Raw genomic sequence first — 10208 nt, 5'->3', positions numbered from 1 at the left:
GCAAGCAGGGAGGGTCTCATTTCGGAAGACTTTGTGCCTTAGGTAGTATGCTAGGGTTTGTTGGTCAGCTTCTAGCTTGTAATAAGTTGACATGCTATTTCACGCCAGATGGCAGCGCCTTCAGGATTGCACGAACATAGATACCAAGCACAGGGTATGGGAAAGCGACCACAGCTGTAGCTCAATTGATAGAGCATTGAACGCGTTATCCAAAGGCTGTAGGTTCAGTCCTTACCTGTGGCAGGTTGATTTTTCATACACTTTAATTTCTTTCCATTTATGTCATAATTACTATGATATATATATGGTTAAAATATACAGGTAATGTCCTCTATACCTTCCTTAGAGTCAATGTTTATTGATTTCACTAGAATGTGAGACAAAGAGAACAATTAAGGCCAGTGGCGGATCCAGAGGGGGGCGGTAGGAGCGATCCGCCCCCCCCCCCCCCCAAGGCCTGTGTAGGCACGCTCCCTGCCCCCTCCTTCACTGCCTGTTGTCGACCTCATCACCAATTACGACAAATGAGCGGGACCACTGTCAGCACAAATTAACAGTATTTATGCTGTGATGGGCTTCTTGTGATGACAGTAACTACTAAAAACAAAAAAGTCAGGACCCACCCCCCCTCACCAGTTTTACTTCAAGTGGCCGCCCCCTCTAAAACGAGGGGCTAGATCCACCACTGATTAAGGCTTCACATAAAAATAGTTTTGCATTGCTGCAATGCAACATGCACGGGAGCAGTCACGGGCTGCAGGTAATCACATTTTCACTTTTTTTTTTGTAAATGGGACTGTGTGTAGTAAAAAATGGGCAGCCGTCTTATTTACATGTTCCCTCTTTGTCAGCATTCTTTAACGCTATCCTCCCGAACTTGAAGAATTAGCCAACACCATCCAGCCCAAACCGAAGTTTTTGAAAGTAGATGTTCGTCTGTTATAGCACTGCGATTTATTCATAATATAAGTGCCTTGCTGGCGAAAAACATGCCTACTAGTTATGAAAAACTTTAACATAATGAATGGTCTCATTTAAATATTGGAAACATGCCCTGAAGAATTGCAACTGAAATGATGTGCAATTTTTGTGAAATTCTGTGCAGTTTGTCACACAAGTGACCAATCCACCACTATTTTAAAGGTAACCTAAAGACGTAAATATGATCAACAGTTAGTTGACATTGTCATGCCCATATGCAATGTATGTGTCTTTACAGATAAAGCAACATGTAGTGTCCTTTCGTTTGCTATGTGTGTGTTCCAGATGTTTGTACAACAGCTGTCAAACAGTTAAAGTTTAAAAAAAAACAGACCCTGTAATTCCTCATCATTGCCTTTTAAAACCAGCTTTTAAGAGCTGACATTTCGCCCCGGCACACAAAGCTGGGAAGCCTTTATACATCAGTGCAGTTTAATAGAGAAAAACGTCATCATTTACGACACCTAAATCTGTGTCCAAGAACCCACCAACACGTGCGAGCCTTTAAGTGTTTTGCATGCACTTTAGCGAACAATAAATGCTTTGTTATTGAGTTTTTTGTTTACTCCATGAAGATGACTACCAATATGTTGTCATTTTTTATTTGCATGTCTATTGATTGATTGGATTTAACTCTCCAAAGCAACCCTGGACTATATATGAGGGATGCTGCAGATGTTTACTGTTGAATTTTAGTTTGGTGTTGCATAGCGTGCCCTTAAATAAAGCGCATGAATGTTTTGCTTTGTGACTCCATAAAAGAAACCTTTGCGTATGCATCATCTAATGCAGCAAGGACGGCAATAAGTAAGCTTTTGCACCCTTCAGAAGTACTGGAGAGCTCAAGAAACAAAAATGCACTGTGGTTGTGGCGGCTGCATTTAAGTGCTGTTTGGCTGGCTATTCTTAAAGATGACTCCCACGCACTCTGTGGCTCATTCGTGCTATTAAAAGTTTGTAGGCGACTGCTTGTTGCAGAAGTAAAATGTCATTATCCCCCATCACAGTGCTTAAAATATCCCTTGATAGGAGAGAGGGGGGGGGACATGCTCTCACAGGCTCATATATACAGTAGTTGTTGCAGGGACAATCGCGGTGTAGTCAAGCCAATTGTCTCTAAAAGGGAAGAAATGCTTATGAATTTTGTACAAAGAAATATATTATTCAGAGTGTATTCTGGGCATTTCCAATCAAGCACTAAAAAAATGAAGACTTTGGCAACAATTTTTGAAAATAACTTGGGATGTAAAGGGCTAAAGATATGCAAGCTCGAAAGAAATAACTCTAGCTGCAACGCAGAACATTCATTTACTCACTGCACTGACAACCTCAGGTACGACAATGCTATATTTTATTTTTGCATACACTTTCCTATAAAAGACGTGAGAATTGTGCTCCTTCAGTATTACACCAGACTCGCTTTGCACTACTAAAGAAATGAAAATTTACTGGTAACGTAAGGAGACCAAGGTGAGCCTTCATTAATTCACAAGCAGGTAGCCTCACGCTCAGTTGCCTCATAAAACAGTATGCTATGGCATCATAGGCCTGCGCACAGGGGGGGCGGCCGCCCCCCCTAATCACCTAAGGGGGGGGGGGGCAATATCTGCCCCGTACATTGACCCTTCTAGTCGCCCAAGAGGGGGGGGGGGCACAAAATCTGCCCCATACATTGACTTAGTAGGATGGGGGGGCACTGCGATGAACCTTTGCCCCCCCTGATGGGGAACCCTCCACACGCCTATGTATGGCATACAGCTGTTTCAGCACTTCTGCCAAGAAGCTTAGTCGAATAAGGTGGTGACCCATTGTGCGTATCATCTCAAGGAAATGCATGCAGGAGTACAACGATACACGTTTTCCTGTTTTGCTCACACCATACCAACCTAATAATCATAGTTGAATCAATATTTGGAAAACTGATGGTTCAGAATTTCCCTGCACGAGGCTCTACTGCCAAACAAATCAACTCCAACACTTTTCAAATGGGTGCTGTAGTGCTACGGTTGACCTGCCGAGGGCAGGGCGAGACCCCCGTCAAAAATGCAGGGGGAGCCGGCCTCCCAAGCCTACCCTGACTTCAACCCCTTCCATCATAGCTGTGCAAACACCTAGCTGACACCTAATGTGGACTTATTGTAATTCAATACAAGACAAATTAGATTATCATTTTAAAAACTCTGGACATAATTATAATGAAACCAGCATGACGTAATAATACAAAAAAGAAGACACACGAGCACAATCACATTTATTGATCATTACATTTCAAGCATCTACAGTTTATCATGAACAATGATATTTAATACAACAGAAGTTCACTTAGCAGCTCCTCTTTAAATGTAGCTGCCACATGCATGACCATAGCTCAGCAAAAAAGTTGGAGCGCACTCAGACTCACTCAGCAAATATATATTCTGTTCTGAGGGCTCACTCGGACTCAGACTCACCAAAATTTTCCTCAACCGGACTCATTGGACTCAAACTCATGAGCGTTTTACTCAGCTGGACTCAGACTCAGACTCACGGCTTGACTTTAGCCTGAGTGAGCCTGAGTGAGTCGACTCAGGAGTCCATAAGCGTAAAACTACCTTTTTTTAGATGTTGGTGTCAATGCTATTTAATGCCAATATCTCACATAATCGGTGCTCTACGATACGCCTTTTGATCTTATACCTTCAAATACAAGCTATCATTAATCCAGTAATCCAGTAAGGACATTTTTATGAAATACCCGACTCACATGAGATATTTTTATCAAGAACTTTCAGTGAAGAGTTTGCGGGGGGAGGTCATGGCACCCCTCCCAATTCACGTCTCTGACCAATAAATATTGACGTGGCGCATGAACGTGAGTGCGTTGACATATGTGCGAATAGATTTGAGTACAAACGTAAGCCGATATAAGGCTGATAGTAATGCTGAAGATGAGTAGATAGGACCATAGGTCAGCAATAAAAGGTGGAGCTCACTCAGACTCACTCAAGAAATATACTTTGCGCTGTGGGCTCACTCAGACTCAGACTCACCAATATTTTCCTCAAACTGACTCACTCGGACTCAGAATCACCAAAAATTTCCTCAACGGGACCCACACGGACTCAAACTCACCCAAATATTCCTCACCCATACTCACTCAGACTCGGATCACGGGCCGATCTGAGTCTGAGTGAGTCTGAGTGAGTCGACTCATGAGTGAGTTTGCCGACCTATGTGCATGACACCAACTGCAATAACACATACCACTGTCAATGGGCACACCTTGGAAAACTCTAGTCGTACACAGAGATTAAAATATCATTGGGCTAAGCACTACCACCATGACACGATGTTCTTCCTGTATAAGAAGGAAATATAGTAAACTTCAAACTTCAAGTATTTTTTATACTACTGCCTCAAGTGAACTAGTCATATTTGTACCTACATTTTGTGATTTACCACACAATCAAGGCATTTTAGGTCTGAGACCAAGCTAATTGTTACAATAGTGTCATAAGAATATACAGAAGGAAAGGTGGTACAAGCGACTGCTTGTACAGCTTGAACAAGGAACAGTGAACACTCCTGTTTGCCACCTGCTTGTGCTGCCCTTTAGACCATTTATTTTCAAAGTACATGCCTATTTAATTACTCTGTGTTCTCTTTAGAAGTCACAGCCTGCACTGGTAAAAAAAGCATAGCGAGGGGTGACATAGTTGTTGCCCCTTACTTTGTACAGGCTTAACAGGTCAAAAACAGATGTCCAAAGTCTTCAACTATGACATTGTGAGTTGTGCTTTCCACAACAAAGGCATGCATGTGGTCATCAAAATAGTTTGTCTCACGGTACGAAGTGAAAACAAAATATTTTTGGTCACAAGCCACAATCAACGTGACCTGGGCAAAGTGTGGAAGGTCATCATCTGCTATAAATACAGGTAGCACACAACCGACACTGATTTTTCTTTCGCACACTGTGATAGATGTCGCCCTGTGCATATTTTTCACAGGCATGTCAAGCTCCTGCAGTCTGTCTTTCCAAAGATCCGGCAATGAGTTTACGTCTATTCTTACTGTGCCTATGGCAGCCACAGATTCTAACGGTTGGGTTAATGAGTATACATAAGCTTCATCTGATGTCGGCGGCTCAGGGTTCCACAAATTCTTAAAGTTACGAGTTTTCCTTGCAATGGACTTGAAAAATTTATGCTTTGCCTCAAAGTGCATACAGGAGAGCCTGCACAAAGGACCGTACAAAAGAAGAAGCCTCGGATAATGAATCATGTAGTGCATTTTTGGTATAACGTTTACATTTGGAAAAGTTTCCCTAAAAGCAGTGTAAAAATCATCGAGTACTTGCACTTGTGCAGCTGCACTACTGCACACATGAGGTGCAAGAACAATGTCAACCAAGGCAGACAGCAAGAGGTACACATTGTATGCATCGTTTCTCTTTGCAACAATATCCCCCACAAGTAATGAGAAAAAACGAAAAAAACAATTAATGGCTGATGTGCCAAACACTGATTGATGGGAGGTGGCATTCTTGACTTCTTGTCGCATCCTTGCAAGGGAAATGAACTGAGCCTTTCATTTAGCTGATCGAGAGCGAGTACATGGCTTGATATAATATGTGCCGTACAATATGTTTCATGGCAAAAGGAATCACTCCTTCAAACAGGTCATGCATAACATCTGGTGGAAGGCCTTTTTTCACATCAAATGACTTAAGTGAACTTAGACAGCTTTCACCATTGACCCCATAAACACTGCTGAGGTTTGAATCTGTTTTAATTTGGTTGATATGTTGAGCATGCATTTCCCTTGTTCTGATTATGAAGTCCTCTTCATGCCACGTCTCAACAATATGTTCTGTCTTTGCCAAGCAAAAACGGCAGATAGGCCCTGATGAAAAGCATTCACGAAAATCACCTATCTGATGGCTAGACAACTTATCTCCATCACCGATCAAAAAAATCTCCGCACATATAACGAAGGGACCCTTTAACAAACTGTCCATCTATCTCAAGTCCATGAGATTCTAGCTGCTGAAGGTCCTCAAGCAGTGACTGAATAATCTTGTGCAAGGTGAATTTTGCTACAGTGACAGTTTTCACAAGAAGAACAAGATATTTGCTGTCAACTTTTGAGCGAAATTGGGGTGGGAATTTAGAGCTGTCAGATAACTAGCCAGGACTTTATGCTTTTCACGTTTGCTTCCAATTGGATTGTAGAGTTCAAACTCATCAAAGTAAAGTTACGATCTAATCGACACATTACGACCTAATCGACCGCTATCGAAGAAAGCCGGCAGCGCGACACCAGTCTTAGAGGCCATGCAAACACTCGCGCGACCGAAATCTAATTTCGATTTCGAAGGCCATGCGTTGTTTTGAATTCCGCATTGGCGCTGTGGTTGCGTGGGGCGCGCATGCGCGTTGTGTGCGTTGTATGGTTTGGCCGGTTTGGCGCCTTTTCGTCATGTTTTCGTTCCCGCTCTGCCAGCTGTGCCGCTCTGCCTGGCGTGCGCGTTTTGGAAGTTATGGCAGGATGCGTTTGCATCGTCGTGCTGAAGGATGGCCAGCGGAAAAAAGTTTCACTCCCTAACGGTGCCTACGGCGAACTGATGGATGCTCTCGCTTCCTTAACCAACATACATGACAAGACCTTGGTAAGTTTTAATCAAACTTTCGTTTCTTGCTTAGTTCCGATAAGTCGTGAGATGTACTACATGCATACATAACTGTTCTGGCGCGTACTGCCACTGTGGCGTGCAAAGTGATTCAGGCTCTTTGGTAATCCTTTTTGAAGTTTAGAGACTAGCGAAACCGTTATTGTCATTTTATGCTTGGTTCTGTTGAATCACTTGCAACGTGAATATAGCTGAAGGCAAAACGAAGAAAAAGCTCGCTGCTTTATGGAAGGAACGTCACGCCATACATTTTAGTGACCGTGTTCGTTCTTTAAGAGTGCGTAATTGTACTTTTGAATTAGCTATTTGATTAGGCTCCAACATATTTTCGCTATTTTTCATAGTTAGGCCGTGGTTTAGGCTAATTCAGTGGCAAACTTTTGTATTCGGAATTTTTCGTTTCAAAAAGTCAGAGTAGTGTATGTGTGTGTGCAAATGAGAGCGCGCATGTTCTTTGATCTCCCTGTACCCCGCATCTTAGATGCGTGATAGCTAGGGCTCTGTGTTTTTCGGTGTTTATATTTCTTGAAAGTCGGCGGGTGTTTATCGGAGTTTATATTTTTGGCGGAAATTCGGCGTTTATCGGAGGTTATTCTCGTAAATCTCCAATTCTCCGAAATTCGGAGTTTTCATTATTCTCAAAACTCCAAAATTTTAGATCAATTCATATCTAAATACTAAATATCAAAACTCACGAAGCACATTTTATTTTTTCTAGAAGGTTTGAATGCACAAAAAAATATATGCACAAGCGAAATACTTCAACACAAAACACCTGCATTTGTGTGTATAACAACCTTAGCTTAAAGCTTATTGTAAAACACGTAAGCATACTTTGCGAAGTTGCTGTCAGTGATCGAAGCGCGCTCCTTTCGATTGACGACTCTCAGCTTTGAAAACGCCCTTTCAATGTTAGCGCTAGAAACAGGAAGTGCCAGAAGACGCAGCGCATTGCGAGAAAGCACTGGCCACTGGACATTTGTGAAGTCTCCAAAACGACAGGGATTCAACAATGTTACATATTTCATAGCACTGATAGTTCGCAAAAACACTCAGGAGCTGGCTCATGTCGTCAGTTTCAAGAAGCACCAATTGAAAAATAGGCGCATATGTTTGGAACGCACAGGGCAGCTCATGCTTCACATTTGGATTCACTTTTTTTTTGAACACTTTTCGTACCAAACGATTCTTTGCTGTACTGGAGTTGATCGCACAGGTTCTTCTCAGATGTCTGTCTCCACTTTTCGGCGACAGCAGCGGTTTCGTGAATTGCGTGAAGGCTTGGCGATCACGTCACTTAAACCGAGGGTACCCATCTTCTTGTCAAGGAGGGCGAACAGACTTGTGGTTTACATTCTGACGCGTAAGAGCCCTCGGTTGGATCACGCTCATTGACTGCATGAGTGTTTGCGGCAAACGATTCTCCCCCAGTGTGCTTTGGATAAACTTTTGTCCCTGGTTTTGGGTTACTCTCAAGTTCCTTGTTCTTCCTCCTTCCTCTGCTTTCAAGTTCCTAATGATTGAGAGCACGGCACACGAATGGTCATTCAGCAAAACCTCATCTTAACAAGCAAGTCGTGCTTACAGCTTCAGGCGATGATGAAAAAGACTCTTGAGCTTCTCACACTTCGTTCCCTTGGCTTTGTCGCTTCCCAATAAAGACAAAATGGCGCGCCAGTAGTCCAGAATATCTTCTAGAGCTTCATAAAAAGAGAACCACCTCGACGGACATACGGTTTTAAGCGACTGAAGGACATGCCCATCCATGGCCAAGCACACAAGACCAAACTTAAGGCGCAGCTCCTGCAACGAGTTCAACAGGGCAGGAAAGGGCACAACAAAATCTTGAACTACGTTAAACGAGCTTGTCCTTATTCCATCCTCCAGAGCGCTGCTGAGTACGTGGCACAGATCTTTGAAGTGAAGCGCCTTGAATTCAGGGTTGGAGAGTTGCAAGTCCTTGTGAAGCTTCTGCATGTAGGAAGCTGAGTCGGAGCACAATACAGCTACGTTGCCTAATACGGGTATAGCGCGGTAAACTTTAAATCGGTCGAACCAGAATATGTATCAATGAGCGCTTAGAACTCTCCCTATGGATAAAGAACGGACAGTATAATAAAAGTTGGGCAAGTTGGTGTTGGTCCAGGTCATATTGGCCCTTGAAATCGGAGTTTATCGGATAAATCTGAATTGTCAAAATTTTACTGGCGAATGTTTATCGCATTTATTCGGATACAACCGAAAACACGGAGCCTTAGTGATAGCTTATACATGTTATCAGTATGATATCACGGCGCGGCCCAGTGAGACAACAAAAAACACCTGTTTGATCTTCCGCTGTAACATGTATTCAACTTATTGAGTTTTTGAAGCTTCAGCCAGTCATTGCATGCTGATTACGCGTTTTCCTGTAATTGCTTATGATTTTGCAACGTGGGCTACTGAAGCACTCGGAGAAAGTTGCTACGTTACATGTTGATTTAACAGATCCAAATGTATGATGAAGAGCTAGACGACTATGTTGATCTTGAGGAAGGAAGTGACGTCCCAAACAAGGCTAAAATAAAATTGGCGCGGAAACAAGGCCTTCATGTTGATGTGAGTACTGTGCATTGGGTTGGCAATATCTTATTGTTTTCTGCAATTCTAAGCAGGGGTTTATCACGGTGTAATTTACAATGTGGAATGTTAGAATTAGAATTGGCATACAATATTTAGCGAGAACAGGATCAAACAAGCAAATAAAATTTAGGAACTGAGTAAATTGTGGCAGGTGTACTTTTACAATATCCAATGCCAAAAAGCAAATGCCATAAATTTAAGGAAAACCAGACACTAACACAGTGGCTTTTGGCATTCGGTAGAATTGTCTGGCTTCATGTGTGTACATGGACTCACAATGTTAAAGCAATCAACAGCTCCTTTGCTGCAGTAGGCATTCACATCTTAACTCTCTTTTTGTCTTCCCAAATGCCTATTAACCTACTTCGCGTTACCTCATGTTTGCTTTTTGAGGAGTTACAACATAAGTTTCCCTTTTGCAGGGTGCCAGCCCTACGTTGACTTTTGTGCAGAGTGCAGGAGGAGCTGTGGAAATGGCTGAGCAGAGGTATTGTTAGTAGTGAAAGTAAAAAGAAAAAAATAAAACTGACAGACATTTAGAGAATCAGTATTTGCTAATTTTAAAGCCTCTGTATGTTATTTTGCAGTGCCGTGACAGAAAACGCACAAAACGTGCAGTCCATCCAGTCGGTGCCACTGGAAAAGGAACGGGATTTTTTAGATTTTGTGCTCCCTTCTTTTGGGCACTAGACGAGGTGCTGAGGAGAAAAATACAAATAAATGGCGCTGTGCGCCGTGCCATAGTGGACAAGCTCTTTGCCGATACATTAAGCACGCATGTTCTTCTCTTTCTCTATAATTGGGTTTACACTATTCAAGGCTTTCTGCTTCATGGCTAGGTAACTATTAATATGTTGTTTAGTTCCTCCATTTTCTACCTAAACGTGTCACTTGTATGACATTATTTGCATCGCGAGAGTCGTTCAGGGACATC

This window comes from Rhipicephalus sanguineus, chromosome 8 (genome assembly GCF_013339695.2).
Source record: "Rhipicephalus sanguineus isolate Rsan-2018 chromosome 8, BIME_Rsan_1.4, whole genome shotgun sequence".
NCBI classification, from domain to species: domain Eukaryota; kingdom Metazoa; phylum Arthropoda; class Arachnida; order Ixodida; family Ixodidae; genus Rhipicephalus; species Rhipicephalus sanguineus.
The sequence above is the reverse complement of the archived record's forward strand: the minus strand, read 5'-3'. Positions refer to the sequence as shown.